Below are 18,547 nucleotides of genomic sequence, written 5' to 3'. Positions count from 1 at the left end.
ATGCGATAGAAGATTTGCCTCAGTTTGATTCGATATTAACACATTCAACAGTCAACTAGTCCAATAAGTCAACACCGCTAAAGAGAAGGAAATTAATATTATATGAACATTATGCAGTGTTTAATGTTTGTTTTTAATCTATAAAAGAGATAAAAGATAATTGGCAGCAAGATCTGAATTCGATTCAAAGAAAATGCGTTTAAAGATGTTTTGACATTTGCATTATTCCTTAACATAACAGTACCGTTGCCAAACACACTTTGAAGGCGAAATAGTAAAATTGAATAAACAGTAAACGTTTTCTATCTTACTGACCAATTGCTGCTAAAATTCAGTCAGAATGTATACTATTATTCTTTGCAATTGCCTACATCTGTTACCTTAAATCAAAATAACATCTCATTTCTTAACTTGTAATAATATTATGACACTTGTTCCTATATATATTTTATACGTTACGTTTGTCGTTCTGACAGATCTCCTACATTGCAGTGAAAAATACCTGAAACAAAAATAATTATATTAATATAAAATTAATAATAATTAATAATGTTAGTTATATATTAATATTACGGCTTTATAATGTGAAATAAAGAATATATTCTCTCGAAGATTTCAAAATAATTTTGCGAAAATGCTCTATAAATGAAAATTGTTTAAAAAACAATAACAGAATCAAACAAACCAAAGCTTCGGTGCTGAAAAATCACCGAATCACAATTAAAACCCTTATTAACATCATAAACTTACCATATGATTTAATTAAATCAAGCCAGTATATATCCTACTAGGGGCAGCCAATAGAAGAAACAGGACAAATTACCAGATAGTTCGTCGATTATCGCGATATTTTTTGTTATAAGTCTCTTCCGCCAGTCTAAATTGTTAACAAGAGTTATTATTTCAGTATTACGCGGCGTTAGTGTTCCATGCTTTTCCTCCAAGAGGTCGGAATTGTAAACCAATAATTCATCTCTCAACTCACTCATTCTACTATAACGTTATTCGTTTGACTTATTTACTCAGCATTTATAGTTAGTTTCTAAATTAAAAAAAATATATTCTAGAAATCCATTCAAAAACAATTAAGGATTAAAACACGAAATTCATCAAATGAATGAGATCGATCAAACACCAACTATAAAAAATCCTATTATAAAGCATTCGAATATATATCCGAAAAATTACAGACATTATGGTAAATAAAAAATTAGACAACTCTGCAAGCACATTTTGGTCTTCCACGTAATATGTATTAATTCTTCTTAACTTCTTTATTCATCAAGCTCCAAGATAAAGGAAAATTAACACTGTTAGCTAAAAAGTTTGTTTTGTGGTATTTTTGATACTGATACTTCTTTTTTAGTTCAACACATTAAATTAACAAGCAGGATTTATATATTTTGTAGAAGATTGAAAAATGTTAAGATGTTATCTAAATTATAAACATGACGATGATGCATGCAGTATATTTATTAAAATGTGAGTTACGACATCTTGAGATGTGGAAACCTTTGTGAAGTCTAGGAAGCTCATTTCATCAACTGCCGTGTTGGCAATCTAAACAAACCCGACTTCCACACATTAAGTACACTCACTTACTTGCAGTAACTGTAATTGTAACTTATAATTAGAAGGTAGACTTTCCAGTAAGAACTTATTATTAATTTCGGAAAACGGAAAATAAAATTTGCAGAATTTGGCGAGAGCCAAAAGACTACCTTGATGACTTTTGATTTTTTATAATAAATCCTGTTAAAATTCCTCGAATGTGCTGACTATGTTTCATCTTCTGCTCCAATCTCACATAGTCCGAAGCATCCAGAACCTGAAACCCTAAAAATATCTTCAATCAAATTTACCGAGAGCTAGTTGATAACATATTAGAAGATTTTAAAACTATGGACTGCAGAATGTTTCTAAAATTCTCGTTCTGATAAATTTGAATTGAACATGGAGGACTACTCAGTAATAAGCAGAATATTTCCATCCGAATAGTATGGACTTCGAACAAGGTTATGAGGAGCAATATAACGAAAATGTTGGGCATTAACCAGAGAAAACAATTTTGTTCTTTTATTTTGTAATTTGATATAACAGTAAAAATTAATATGTAGATATCAGGCTTATATATTAAAATATTTAATTTAACACACAGTAACACCATCTGTTGTAAATCAGGTACATTTATAACCAACCTAATGTTGAAGTCTGCCTGACAAACTTCACTTTTTAGTATGTGTCATTTCACCGAACTGTGAACAAAACATTTTTTCAGTAAGTTTAAAATATTTTTTTTTATTCAATTTGAATAAAAAACGACTGAAGATCATTGAATCGTGCGTGAAGATTGTGGCAACCATGCATCATCGATTTCAACAAGTGACACTGGTTTCCACGACTTAAAAGTACTGATTTTGACACCAAAAACAAAAATCGTTCTGGACAGGCAAAATAGATCGAAGACGGGGATATATGAAGGCTTGAGTAATGCCTGGGGTCATCAATGGGGATCGCTATGGCTATGGGGATATTTAACAATTGATAATTTTGAGCCAATGACTGCGCAAAGAACATCCGGAATACAAGCAAATACACAGCAATACTATTTTTCAGCGCAACAACGCTCAACACACATGAAAAACCTGTAAAAACATACTCGAAAATATCAAAATGGGAGATGGCTACCCACAGTATTCTCCAGACGTTGCTGCTTCTGATTATTACTTGTTCTGACATATGAACCGCTTCACTTCTCATAAAGATATTAAAAATGGGTCGATTCGTAGACACATCGTTCATTCGTTCTGCTGGAAACAAGAGCAAATTGTTTCATGCCATACTATTTATATTGTCTAACTGTAGATAAATCTCACAGGCAAAATCCGTACAAACAAGTTGCATAATAAGGTTAAAATCACCAACTCATGAATATTTATCTCCCTTTAAGACCAGAACATATCAATACATAGTGGTCGTAGTTATTTTTTAATAACGAAACAACTGAAGGAAATGTATTGAATTTAATAAAGCATCTTCGTCTACTTAAGATATTAAAATACAATGGAATAACGTTCCCATGCAGATTTCCAATCGACATAACATCTAATGGTAATCCCCTGGTGGTATAAAATCAATATTAAACGGTTTTTGGGTCAATCCCCGACTAATAAAAATCCGTCTGTGATAAAAGGTGAGCCAAACAGGCATAACCCAGACAGTAATTTAACGGCATCTGGTCTCAGTCAGATCATCGGATTTTTTCCTTCGATAGACGACATCGTTCGATGTCTCTCGTCATCTCCGAGATTAGAGGATTATACAAAGTGGGTTAGAGTCTGAATACATCGTGCCTCGAGGACTGGCGATGACGTGCCGTGTGGTCTGACCGTATCGGTCGCGTCTGCGAGAAAGCGAAAGTGGACATACATATGCCTCTTGACCAAAACGCACGGTTTTCTCTTGAAGATTTTTGGGCAATTACGTTCGTTGTGGCCCGCCTTACATAATGGACCATGTCGCACGATATCTAAACGCCAACGCCATCTATTTAAATATTTACTATATGAAGGTAATAATGTTTCTTTTGTCGTTTAAAGTTGCTTAATCGTTTTTAGCGAGATTCTGATAAAACTTTCTAAAGCTAGTCTCTATATTTTTATATAAATAATTCTTCGGTACATGTATATGTAATTGAACTCCTTCTAAATGGCTAGACAGATTATGATAAAAAATTGTATGTGTTTATGCAAATTCGAGAATGGCTTATAAACATAATTAGATCCGACAGAAAGATTCGATAAGTTTATAACATTTTTAAAAATATTTTTGATTTCAGCTGGCGTATATCTGTCAAAGTGGCACTTTCATGGTAACCACCGCAATAACGATCTAATACTAAAAGTAAAAAGTTCTGTCTTGCCAATATATGGTAATACTTTGAAATATTATCACTGTCAGTCTTACTCCCAATGTGTGAATATTACGATGGATGCATTTGCTGATGATACTGCTATTATAGCTGTTGGAGACAACAGTGAAGAAGCCATATGAAAATTACAAGCAAGTGACAATATAAATAATTGGACACAAGGTTGGAAAATAAAAATTAACGAAAGTAAATCTGTGCATGTGCAGTTCAGCTACAAGTAGACCGTACAACAAGCACCAATAACATTGAATAATACTATCATTCCATATAGCAAAAACGCTAAATATCTCGGAATGAATCTTGATGCAAAACTTCGCTGGAAGAAACACATACAGAAGAAAAGAAAAGAACTGGAATTGAAATATAGGAAAATACATTTGGCCAATTGGAAGAAAATCACAATTATCAGTACATAATTAATTGCTATTATATAAGCAAATATTGAAACCTATATGGACATACGGGGTTCAATTATGGGGATGTTCTGCAAAGAGTAACATAAACAAAATACAAATTTTTCAGAACAAAGTACTGAGAAGTATTGTGGGCACACCCAAATACTACAGAACTCATCGAGCTCTTCGAGATCTTCAGATATCCACTATCAGTCAGGAAATCAAGAGAACTGCAAGTGGGCATGAGGAAAGACTCCATTCTCACGACTCAAACGAATCAAACCATCTGATCTTGTGTAGTGTTGTGTAGTGAGGTGCATATAATAAAAAATACAGCAGGGAAATGTATGAACATTATTTCACCAGAGACTGAGATAGGGCCGATGGGTCCTCCTAGTTATATACCTAGATTTAAGTTATCATAAAGACAAATTGTAGGTTAATCGAAAACACCTAGTAACACTGTAATAATTAAATATTTTTAAAAAAATAATATAACAAAGATAAATGCCCGTAACAGTAATATTATACCGAACAACATACTTAACAGCATTTTATTTCCATATTTAAACCATTATCCCATGTAACCCGACGAGAAAATGAATATATGGAACAAAGCATTTTGCTTCCGATAAAATGCACTATTGGTTAATTCACCCCTGCCTCGCGGTGCTCAGTTAATTACAGTTCAATAAGCCGAAATAGATTTAAGTATAAATACGTTTCAAGTTGCTCGCGAGTTAAGGTCTCGGAGCTATTGCAGTTTTCTTTCGAAACTTTTTCAGATTATGTCGTGGCTTTTGCGGAATTTACTTTAATCGGCTTTTAATTTTAATTCGGGAGTATATTTCTTGGAGAACGGGATTATATATCTTAGGTTTTGTTTGGTTATTTTTGCAAACAGACGTTCCGAACTAATATTTTATTAGGCAGCGTTCACTTTATTTTATTTTACGTACAGAAAATGGAAATCAAGCTTATAATGTTATTATAAGGATTATTAATTAGTCTTTACTACCACAATTGTGTATATTATAATTTTTTACATTTGATACGAGGGCAATAAGTCAGTAACTTTTTGGATTTCCAGCTCAGTAACTTTAAATGCATTACTGCTGCCCTCAAGTGATCTATTAATAGACTACTGTACGATTTTGAGCAAGCAACGCCACTTAGTTAATGGTTATAGGCACTTATATAGGCACTGACAGTAGACAACTTCTCGAACTTTAACAAAACAAAAATGGAAAAAAGAGATATTCCTGTGCCGATTTTCAGGTCGCCCAAAAGAAGTCGACGCGTCAGAAATCGACTATTTCATGTTTCCAAACTCAAAGAAGTTGCTGGGTGATAAGATATTTGGTCGAAGCGCTTTTTTGACGAAAAAATATATTTCATCATTTCAAAGTCATTAACTTATTAAACAGCTCGCGTATGTAACATAATGAAATTACACAAAATCCAAGAAACTCCTTACATGTTCAAATATAATCTATTAATAAAAATAGATATTCTGGTAGGCTAAATCATTTTGGAATACCCATCAGAAGAAACGATAATCTGAATTAGGAAGTACTAAATACGATAATTATTTTATTACTCTTTAGTACTTTTTTTAAAAAGACTCTGTGACCAGTGTTGTTGAAAAACCTCGTAAGATTGGAAGTGTTTAGCCCCAGGATATTTCGAACTTCCAACTGCGGCTTAAAGTTAAAGTGATAATATGAATTAGCCTTAAAACTAATTCAAATAATTACCCGATGAAGACTCGTGTCAAACGTATCCTAATCATTGGGAATTGATTATCAGTAATAGCTAGATGCTTAAAATCCTTAAAGATCATAAACAACGGATGAACTAGGCTACCATGCCAACTGAAACCCAGGGACAAGACCCAGTTTTCTGGTTTTTGATGCCCAAAAATAGAAAACATATTTTGAAAGATCCAGCTTTCCTTCTGAATACCAGGACTATTAGGCCTATATATCAATTTTAAAGGATTTACAATAGATGGTGTTACTGTGTATGAAATCGCACCTACTCAGACTTCGTATTCAGTATGTGTCATTTCCTAAAAGTGTTAACAAACAAATTCAATCCGTTGATGCCTCTGTCTGAATTTGTAGGGAGTAAATCACATTTACGGGAAGTTTTACTTGGTCTGCTTGTACGGTCTATTTCTGTTTCAGGAAAAAGGCGACTGAAGATCATCAAATTCTGCATAAAGTTTATAGCAGCCATGCTATATCGATTTCAACATGTGAAGATTGCTTTCGACCTTTTGAAAGTCGTGATATTGACACCGAATACAAAGAGCGTTCTAGACAGCCAAAAAAATTGAAAACGAGGATTTGAAGGCATTACTCGATGAAACCATCAATAGGTATCGCTATCGACTACAACTGATGACTTGATGAAAATGATGGTGACAAGCACCGCGCGAAAAACTACACGTTATTCTTCACTATTACAACTCTCGACCATATGCTGCAAAGCCAGTGAAATTATACTTGGAGTCATTAAACTGGTAAGTTCTACACCACCGCAGTATTCTCCAGACCTTGCTACTTCTGATTAATATTTCGTCCAACATATAAGTAGTCACCTATCTGAACAGCGCTTCACTTCTTACGAAGATACGAAAGAAGAGGTCAATTCGATTTTGAGGCTATATCAAGAGATACACCAGTCTTTCGATATGGAAATATGGCATCCGTAAACGGCCTGACTGAGACGAGAAAAGTAGCGACTATCGATTGACAATACTTTGAATAAAAGCAAAAATATAAAGTATATATTAGTCAAATCATTTACTAACACTCAAGATATTTTGTACTTTTCCTCATATTGTTGGGGTCATTTCCCATTCTTCTGTACATTCCTCGTTCATTCGTTATTCGAAAACAGTTAAATTTTTTTTATGTAAAAATTAATTACCATTAATTTAATTTCTGAGTTATAGGCAAACATTAACATGATTTTATTAATCCAGACATTTTGGCAGATATAACTACTTAAAAAATTACATCATTAATATCGTAACTCCGGTGATAATTGGGTTTTAAATTGTTGACCAAACCTGTTCAGATTACGGGCTCGGTACCACGATAAATTCTCAGTTTACGATAATCGGATGCAAAATAAAATTTACACTTTAACGATAACAAAATTGCCAAGATTGCCAATATCTACCAGGGGAGTATAAAATGTAGTCATGTTAGTATATTCGCGCCGACATTTTTTCAGTTCTCAAGTCACAAAACTTTTGTTAAAAAAATAGAAGTGATCTGCTCGGATGTACTATCCTAATGTTTTTATTTATTTATTATTTTCTTTTATTTATTATAGTCTTAAGCTATTTAGGGTCGAGATATATTGTAGTTTTTAAATAAAGTATGCAAAATAATGATATTTAAGTTAAAATAATAAACAATACAAATTGCAATAGACGAGAATCACAGGAGCTGTATCAATCCCGCGGCCGTTAAAATAATGATAAGCATGTCAAAATGCTGGGATTTGACCTGCTGCTCTAATGACCTTGGCATCCCGAGTTGCTGTCTCAATACTTCAAGCTTTCCACAGTCCAGAATGATGTGCTGAACGCTCGGTTCTATTTAACGTTCACATTGTGGAGAGTCTTCCTTTTAACAAATGCTTATGAGTTAGTCTGCTATGTCCTATTCGCAGCCGAGCAAGGATGCTCACTTAGAACCTGTTAAAGTTATCAATGTTAGGAGATTGATGAAAGACCCTCTTATCTCCTACAACATGTTATTTTCCACAAGGAGATTGCAAGTTAATTCATCCAGTTTTTTTTTGTATAGTCCCTATGTGTGTTTTAGCGTCTTCCTTACTAAATAGAACGCTTAGTTTAAATGAATCTTCTTTTCTGCTCGCCAGATAGTCAGTTTTTCGTTACCGGAAATTCCCCTGTGAGAGGGAACCCATAGATAATTTATCCTTACTCCCCTCCTCTCCAGTGCTGTATTTAGCTCTCTGGTAGCTATAACTAGAGGGTGGACTGTCTTTACTGAAATCAGACTATCCAAAGAACTCATTGAGTGCGATTTTATAAGTATTGATGGGCCTATTAATGACCTATCCAGGGCAAATGGGGCCCTTTAATTAGCCAAAAGTTCCGCAGAAAAAATGCTAGTAATAGTAGGAAACCAAAAGTGCTCCTCCAACAGACTTGAAGTGTATGTCCGACGAAATCTTCCCGTTTAGAACCATCCATCGCCATGTAAATGGCGGAATGATTTGTTGGCTCAAATGCTTGCGCTGTTTTACTATGGAAGAGCTAATATTCTTTATTCTTTATTTAGTATCTTCATGGATAGGTCTATGGATATATTTGAGTACTGTCAGAGTGGTATTGCCGTAGTTCTGTTGACTGCAGCAGGGATTGTTGTTTTTAGTCGATAATATAAGAAATAGGCGAATTGACACAGCTCTGAATGAAATTTGAGGGAGTTGGTTATTTGAGGTCCGGATTGGCGTGGTAAGCTCCCAGTATAATCCTCAAGGCAGCATTCCGGACTGGGTCAAGTCTCCTAACATAGGAGGGAGCTGCAGTGATATAACAAAAATGTGGAACGCTTCACGATTTTGTGTCATCTTTGCGCAGGGGCCACGCTAATCTTCTCTGGGTACTGTCCTAATAGTAAACCTGTTTCATTCAATTGCTTCAAGAATAACACTATTTTTGTCACCCGTAGTCTCGAAAAATTGCCCTTCCTTTCATTTTCTATGAATCAGATTCATTGATTCATAGAAATTCATTCTGTCTGTTGTGTAATAATAAATACCAGTAACTTTTATGATAAAATGCCTAGAGGAAATCACATTCAGCTGATATAAGCTCACACTATGACAAGAACGCTAACAATTTTTCAAATGTAAATAATCAATTGTCGTCTCAGTTGCCACACCCGTCGTCTTTACTACTTCACACAGTTTTGTTTGACGAATAATACGTATTTAATGTATTCTTTAATGATTTTTGGGAACTACATATGCTAGTTTATAGTTATGAAACTTTTTGACAATTTTATACTAGTTAATGTCGATAGAAATATGTGGCGAAAGATCCATGAATCTTCATCAAGATATTCTATGCAAACATCAAACGTTGTTTAACTAAAGTACACTACACTAAAACACAGGCAATTATTAAATGTCCCTCATATAAAGTGATAATATTTTGCAACGCATTAAAAGTTGATTTCAAAGTTAAAACTAATAATGGAACAAAATCGGTGTTATATTGCCCATATTAGGTTTTAACCAATTACTGAAAGCAACGCCTAAGAGAAACTAATCAAGAAAATCGATCAACCATAACCACATATTAGACACATTATTCTTACGTATAAATAATTATTTTTCATTAGGCTGTAAGTTTGCCATAGTATAATATAGAGCGTTAGTTGATTGAAAACACTTTTACTGTAATTTGTCCTTTAATATATTTAATATTAATAATTCTGATGTAGTAATTATAAAGTTCCGGACTTTTCAATGTTCATAAGCTCAACTAATTTATATACTTCATTTCTTCGATGAAAAAGATTGAGTAACATTCAGACAAACAACTTCGTACATCCTGATTAACCAAACTGGTCAGAAGCTGGAAATTTAAGAAAATTGTCAACATGTGTTGACTATATTTTACACAAAAATGGTGACATAAACAAATATATCCAAATAATAGTAAAAAACTCGCAGATCTCTAAATTTACATCAAGCCAGGTGTGATCTTTTGAAACCGGTGCCAAATATATTTAGATTCAGTGGCCAGTTTATTAAAAGCTAATATAAAATTCCGTTGTTGATTTTGTATTGTATAAATTGTTTAATGACGTAATGGTAAAGGCGACAGGACGATCCTCCTACTGTTGCGATAGTCGCGGGTTCGAATCCTGCTGAGGCATGGTCGTAAATTTATGTTTGTGATTGTTTAATATTTGTAATTGTTCGAGGCAAGAGTGTAAAATCCGACAAGGAAAATGATCCCAGCCACGCCAGTAATCAGGCTGGGTGAGACCGGATGTCTTCTGGGATGATTTCTAAAGTGGGTCACTGCCAGTCGGTAGGCTCAATGTCGAAGACCGTGGTTCGGAGCCCACGTTAAGCCTTAGGTCCAGTAACTAAAAAATCCAAGAGGTTGACGTGACTAAAAACAATGTAACGCATTTTGAATAAATTATAAGCTGAGAACATTGAGTTTCATAGGTAAAATATTAAGTTGAAATTCTGAATTGAGAAATTAATGACGTGTCAGTTGTTGTAGTAATATACGACAGCCACTGCATACAAATTTATTTTTAACACCTCTATTATGACAAGTATCCCTAAATATAGTTGATCAATCTCTAATCTCCATTTTATATGATTCTAGCTCATGTTCAATAGCCGAAGGCTCTGTATCAACATATGGCGGTATTATTAGCTATCATCACCATGTTGAAACCAGTATATAAACAACATATTCTTGGCGAACACATGGACATCTTTCCTGGCCTCAAATGATTCGTGCTAAAAAGCCTAAATGCAATACAATTCCAAACGTTAATAGATAACTTGTTCACTTGTCACTTATTAGTTAAATATCTGGGAATGCATTTCGATCGACGTTTGACATGGAAAAAACACATAGTGACAAAACGCAAACATCTTAGGCTTAAACTAAACCAATTGTATTGGCTGATAAGACGTAAATCTAAATTATCATTAGATAACAAGGTTTTGCTGTATAAGTCAATACTTAGGCCCATTTGGATCTATGGTATTGAACTGTGGGATAGAACTAGCAAATCTAACATAGATATCCTCCAGAGATTCAAATATAAAGTGTTGCGAGTCATAGTCGATGCCCCATATTACAACAAACAACACCAACCTGATTGGCAAATAACTGATTCAGCGCTATACTCCCTTAGAACCCATAACGAATGGGATTCGAAGTGCGAAGTACTCTGAAGGACTGTTACTGCATCCCAATGCACTCGCCAAACAGTTAAATGTGCGCGATGACAATGTAGTGCTTAGATTCAATCGCAAGCTCCCATACGAACTGATTAATATACACATAGAGTAGGATTTAATAAGTTAGAATAGTACTTAGAATAAGTTAGGATAGACTTCAAAATAAGTTAGAATAGTATCTGGAATAAGATTTAGATTATAAGTTGTACATTAGATCACTTACTGAAGCGATTTTCTACATGTCAGGATAGTTTTATTATAAAACGGAAATCATATAGTAATACTTATTGTACACGGGCAGATTGTTGACGGTCTAAGAGATTAATTAAAAAAAAATTAAAAAGTTTTCGCTGTTTGTATTTCAAAAATATGAATGAATGTATAATGCAAAGTACTATTACTATAGACACCCACGTATATATATTATTGTCAAACCCATCAAATAAAAAAATGCATTGCGAACATCCAATATTTTAAAATTAATTTTCAAAAATATTAATAAATCACGGAAATTGATTATGTTTTATTAATAAACATTGAAATATTATGTGACATATAAATTACTTAATAATTGTGTAAATAAATACATATTTATAATATTACTAAATAAACATAATGAAATAACAAAAACAATATGTATATAAAATCAATTAATTCTGTTTCCAATTAATTTTTTTCCTACATTCATATCAGACTCTATTTTTATTTTCATGCCAGAACGCACTTAAAATTGCAATAAGAACACTTTTTGACATATTTCAGTCTCAGTTCTTTTGTCTCGTTGATGAAATATTTTAATCTATTTTAGTTCAGGGTTAACAATTACGATTCTTGTTTCTATGCAGTTCGTAATTAATTTTAGCCAACTTAAGTATATATTTTTATCAACCAATAAAATGGATTATATATATGAAGTGGCTTGACACTTGAATGTTGTAGGTTCAAATTGTGTATCTTAAGTACCGTTCGATTTAAGAAAAATAATTTTATTTGAGTACCAAGATACTTAAGCTACATAACCTAACATATAAATAACTATAAAAATAAATAAAAATATCTAAATATCAGATAGTTCTATACGTCTATTATTGGAAGGAAAAAAGAGGCTTTGTTAACTTGGAAGCTTGATTTGAAGATATTGGGATAATGTAGTCTATTAAAGGTGTCTATTGAAAAGTATACAAGTTTCTCATAACATGCAGATTCTTTCTTTAAAAATTCTTCACCTTTTGAGGTGAGCTGGAAGAAGCAACGTCTGGCGACTGTCGTGGGTGGGTTAGGACTTTAAATTTAAACATCTCCACGTAGGTTTCCACGGGTTCTGTAACATTGTAAAATTCACTTGACCGTATTGTTGAAATTAATGCTTATAATCGTGTATTGTTGTAAAAACAAAATTGTTGAAAACTCGAATAGAAGAAATCAAAAAATCATGATGCTGATACAAAAGTGAACAATGAAGTTCCTATTGTTGACAGATGTCTAATCTTGCAACACAACAATAGGTAGTATTTTATTTTGCTGAAGATATGAGCCTTATTTAAAAGGGAAATATATCACTGAATGTCTTTTCTCGAACTAGAAACATTCACAATCATCTACCTATTATAAATTCTTCAGATTCACTTTCAGATTGAGATCAATAAATAATTTTAACAAGATGTCTGGCAAATATAAGAAATTTTACATGCCGGTGCGAGTTCCTGCAGCGTTTAGAGAAACTTTCGGATAAAAATAGCGCTGGATGTTGTTGATACCTAACTATTAACCAGTATCAACAAATAAAATAGTTCCAAGACTATTTCGAATACAAATGTATGTACATAACCCATTGACTATTTATAACTCCAAAATCTATTATAGTTAAACCAAATATACCATTTTAATCAATTACCGTCTGCCATTTCTCGATTATAACGAACCAGAAAATAAAAAGAAACTGGAATGACAGAGAAACGTGAGATTAAAACACAGCAATAAAAGAAACAAAAACTAAACGTAGAAAGGTAAATATGCTCTATAATGAAAATAAAACGCATTATTTGGACATAAAATTGTTAATTAAATGGATTACACCTCCAGGGGACAAAACGGCATAAAAAACGCATCACCAACTCTGCTTCATAGGTGACATAAAAAAAGAGTTTAATGTGAGTATAATAACACAACCCTACACTACAAACTATTATAACTATATAATTAATTTAGTTCCAGTTATTCCATAATATATGCATTAGATGCGCTATAACATAGTTGATAACATTATTCTCGTTTCATTATAGCCCTAATCCTCAAAATATATACATAATATACGTGTATAAATTTGACAGCTGTCGTATCATTAGTTTGTGAATTATAGCATTTTGAGTGAAACAACTTTTGATATTGTGGAAAAATGGATAAAAAGGAATTTCGCGTATTGATAAAATACTGCTTCTTGAAGGGAAAAATACAATTGAAGCAAAAACATGGCTTGATGTCGAGTTTCCGGACACTGCCCCAGGAAAATCAACCATCAATGATTGGTATGGTAAGTGTAGACGTGGTGAAATGAGCATCAAAGACGGTGAACGCAGTGGACGTCCAAAAGAGATTGTTGCCGACTAAAACATTAAAAAAATCCACAAAATTATTTTGAATGACCGTAAATTGAAATTGAGTGAAATAGCAGACACTCTAAAGATATCAACTGAAGGGGTACATCATATCATTCAAGAATATTTGGGTGTGAGAAAGCTCTGTGCAAAGTCGATGCCGCGCGAGCTCACTTTTAATCAAAAACAACGACGAGTTGATGATTCGGAGCAGTGTTTGAAGATTATCAAGCGTAATAAACCCGAGTTTTTGCGTCGATATGTGACAATGGATAAAACATGACTCCATCATTTCACTCCGAAGCCCAATCGACAGTCATCTGGGTAGCACACGATAAACCCGCTCCAAAACATGGGAAAATGCAAAAATCGGCTGGAAAGTTTGTGGCTTCTGAATTTTGGGATGCACATGGAATAGTCTTCATTGACTACATTGAAAAGGGAAGGACCATCAATAGCGACTATTACATAGCGTTATTGGACCGTGTGAACGACGAAGTCGCTGAAAAACGGCCGCATTTGAAGAAAAAGAAAGTGCTGCTTCACCAAGACAATGCACCGTGTCATAAGTTAGTGAAGACGACGGCAAAAATCCATGAATTGGGCTTCGAATTACTTCCTCGTCCACCGTATTCTCCAGATCAGACCCCCAGCAACTATTTCCTGCTCTCAAATCTCAAAAGTATGCTCGCTAGCAAGAAATTTTCGTCGAATGAAGACATGATCGCCGAAACTGAGGCCTATTTTGAAGCAAAAGAACAAACCGTACTACAAAAATGGTATCGAAAAGTTGCAGGGTCACTATAATCAGTATATCATCCTTGAAGGGAATTGTGTTGAATAAAAAAACTATTTTTGCCAAAAAATTGTGTTTTACTATGGTAGGCCGGAGACTTCTCAATTGACCTGTTATATTAGAATTTTGTTATATGTCAAAGCCCCAATAAACTAAAATAAAACTTGATGTGGCAACATTGCAACATTCTGACATAATAAATTTTGATGACGTGAGTTCACTATTATTTAGTGATAACAACGGAAGAATCTACAAAGATTACCAAACATTAATTCATCAAGGAAGACGACAAGGAAGAAAATCACTCATAATTGTTTTAATTCACTACTTACAAGAAAATAAATGATGAACAAGTCGAACAACATATCGTAGAGTGCGCACGTTTATTTTTTATATTATAAACCAATCACGGCATCAAAATCCCGTTGTAAAAACAAAGCCTACATGTCAATAGGGCAGCATTTTTAATAACTCATATCGACTAGAGTCACTGAATTAATAATATATATTTGTCGCAAATGGAATTGTAATTAAATATACATTTGGTCGAAAAATACACAGACATATACGACCATGGACATTCCTGTAAACGTTCATCGTTTGTTAATCGTAAATAGAATTCATTTCTGTTATGGATAACAGCGAAAGGGCGACTTTGTTTAATGAAAAACCATTAATAACATTATTTATGAATGAGAACATGTCGTCAGGATTTTTGTGTATGACACTGTATCGATAACAAATTTGAACAGTGATGGTGTCTGTTATGGTATTTGTATAATGATAGAGAAGCCTTGAACTTTACCGAACTTTACAGAAATAAACCACAACGCTAGTAATTTCACAACTTTTAAACAAACTGGAAAAAATTGATAAAATCCTGATAAAAATGTCTATGAATATTTGTCTCAATTGTATCATCAAATGTTCATCAACTCATCAATTATTATCAGATCGATATATAGAAGTGTTGTCATAATAAAAAAAAAACATTATTATATGGCACTGAAATGTGTTTAATAAAATTTTAAAATTTTTAAATTATATTATTTAAGTTAATTATTTTAAAATTTAACGAATATTAAAAATATTTAAACACTGAAAGTACATCACAGACAATGCAAAAAATATATAAAAAAATACTCTAGAGCTTGGAAGCCCTGTTCTTTTACTCAACTGTCAGCTCAGATCTAAGTTCGAGAAACCGATCCAAAGAGAACCAGGAATAACCTATTGATATTGATGAATTCTTGAAACATCTCAATTAAAATAATATATTTCTAACAACAAAATTGAACCGACTTCAAAAAATGTAAGAATAACTTAGATTTTTAACACAAAAAACATTTTAAAACAAAATATGTACATAATAATCGTTGTAATAACTAAATAAAAATATTCTAAAACCTTATTTAACCTAAAGCTATTTATCTATTTACAATATTATATATACATATATATATATATATATATATATATATATATATATTAAAGCGTCCTTTTACGAACCATGGGTCTATCTGGACTGGGCCTAAAGTTTAACGTGGGCTCCGAACCACGGTTCTCAGCATTAAGCCTACCGATTGGCGAATGACCAACTTTAGAAATAATCCCAGAAGACATCCAGTCTTACCGAGCCCAGTGGCGTAACTGGGATCATTTTCCTTGTTGGATTTTACACTCCTGCCTAGGACAATCACAAAACATAAATTTAAGACCATGCCGCAGCAGGATTCGAACCCGCCGCTATTGCAACAGTAGGAGGACCGTCCTATCGCCTTCCCCACTGCGCCACCAAGCCGGCTTAACACATTTTAAAAATGATTTAGAAGTAACAATCATAAAATATGATTCGTAATTAGATTTTGTTTTACAAAACTTTTTAATGCGTTGAAAATGTTTGAATTTGTACCAAGTAAATCGCATTTGAGGGAACTTTTTACTTCAATTTAAAGAAAAATGCGGTTGGAGGTAATCGTGTGCTGTGTGAAGTTTACTGCAAACCTACTGCATTTATTTCAACATGTGACAACTTGTTTTTCACGCTTCAAAAGTGACGATTTTGACACCGAAGACAAAGATCGTTTTGGACAATCAAAAACAATTGAAGACGGAGATTTAAAGGCATTATTCGATGAAACCATCAATGGGGATCACTATCGGCTACGATTGATGCATTTGAGCTGATTACTACGCTAAAAACGGCAGAAGTACGAGTAGACACAACAGTGTTATCTTACAGCATGTCAATGCTCGACCACATGTAAAACCGGTGAAAAGATACATGGAAACATTAAAATGGTGTTAGTGGCGCTGCGGTTAAAAAACCACCCGCCGTATTCTCCAGACCTTGCTCCTTCTGATTACTGCTTGTTCCAACAAATGAGTCATAACCTCTCTAAACAGTACTTCACTTCTTATGAGGATACAAAACAATAGGTCGATTCGTTGATCTCGAAAGTCTTCAAAAGATACATCTTTCGAGATGGAATCCATAAATTGCCTGAAAAATGAGAAAAAATATCTGCCATTAATGGACAGTACGTGGAATAAAATACTTTGTACCGGCTTTTCACGATAAAGCTTCAAATTAAAAAAAATCCTTTAAAAACTAATGTATAAGCCTAATAGTAACAATTTAATACCCTTGAAAATACTGAATGCTACAATAAATGTATTAAAATATTAATATAACAATATGTAAATTTAATTAGAATAAAGGACAGCAAAAAATATAAGTTTCTATCAAAGTAGGACTCGGACACATCAACTGTTATTTCAATGTTTCCAATACCTTTAAATAAATACGATTCATACCGATATAAGAGACCTTTTATTTATTTATCGCTGTCAAATTCATCCCTCACGGATCTTTTCGATGGAATTCGCTTTATTTCTCTATTGTAAACGAGTTAGGACGCTTTGCAAACTTTCAAATGTATTCAAAAAGTATAAAACAGTTTTTGATATATTTTCAAAACATTATTCGCCTGCATTTATCTCCTGCTGTTCGTGTTTTACATTAGAAACTTTCTGCGGTTTACGTCGAATGAACCTATATAACTTCTGTTGGAATTGAATAACAGAAAAGCCGAAGACAATCATTGATATATAAACCGGAAGTTATGTATTTTTGTCGCGATAGTTGAATACGGGAGGTAAAGGGTGTGTACCTGTAAAGGTGCTGGCGATGTTTGTTTTTAGACCGTAGTAAAATAAGTTTGCATTTAATGAACATTTTCCTACTATCAAATCTGACAAATTGGTTCATCTGGAAAAAACCAAATTTAAATGTAATAAATAGCGTTGGGAACTATCGACTTGCTTCATCATGCCGTCAAGCTGCCCGCGTCGCAGCAACTATCCACCAGGCAATGATAAAAGGTCGAAAAACAGGAGCCATATTCTTAGATGTCTCCAAAGCTTTCGACCAAGTATGGCACCGTGACCTAATATTTAAAGCTAAAAAATTAGATTTCCCGAATGACCTAATATCCCTGAAAGATTCATACCTGGATGGTAGGTCCTTTCAGGTGAGGATCGGTGACGCACTCTCCTCTCGTAAACAAATCTCCGCAGGAGTACCGCAAGGCGCTCCATTATCCCCAGCCCTATTCAACCTTTATATGGCTGATTTCCCGCTCTACAAACTTTACCACACAGTATTTTATGCAGATGATACCGCTTTCTTCACAACTGGTTACTGTTCCGATGCAATACGCAAAATAGACTCTAAGTACAACTGAACCAAGCGATAGCGTGGTACTAATTCTGCCGGCTTCAGATTAACCCGAGCAAAACTCAAGCTATTCTGTTTCACCGCAAGAAGGAGTTTCGCGCC

At 33.7% G+C, this 18,547-nt stretch overlaps 1 protein-coding gene and 1 non-coding gene across 48 annotated transcripts in view; both read right to left on the bottom strand.

Annotated features, from left to right (window-relative positions):
• Positions 1-18,547, bottom strand: part of LOC143202289 (basement membrane-specific heparan sulfate proteoglycan core protein) — a 698,200-nt gene that overhangs the window by 586,094 nt on the left and 93,559 nt on the right. The window lies entirely within an intron of this gene.
• Positions 8,914-9,023, bottom strand: LOC143203284 (U6 spliceosomal RNA). Its single transcript, XR_013007308.1, has one exon. It is a non-coding gene; the product is annotated as a U6 spliceosomal RNA (small nuclear RNA).

The sequence above is a fragment of the Rhynchophorus ferrugineus genome, unplaced genomic scaffold, assembly GCF_030347505.1.
Source record: "Rhynchophorus ferrugineus isolate W39M unplaced genomic scaffold, kcgeb_rfMv2 rfM9, whole genome shotgun sequence".
In the NCBI taxonomy this organism is placed as follows: Eukaryota; Metazoa; Arthropoda; class Insecta; order Coleoptera; family Curculionidae; genus Rhynchophorus; species Rhynchophorus ferrugineus.
Note: the sequence above shows the minus strand (reverse complement) of the source record. Positions and strands in the feature narration are given on the sequence as shown.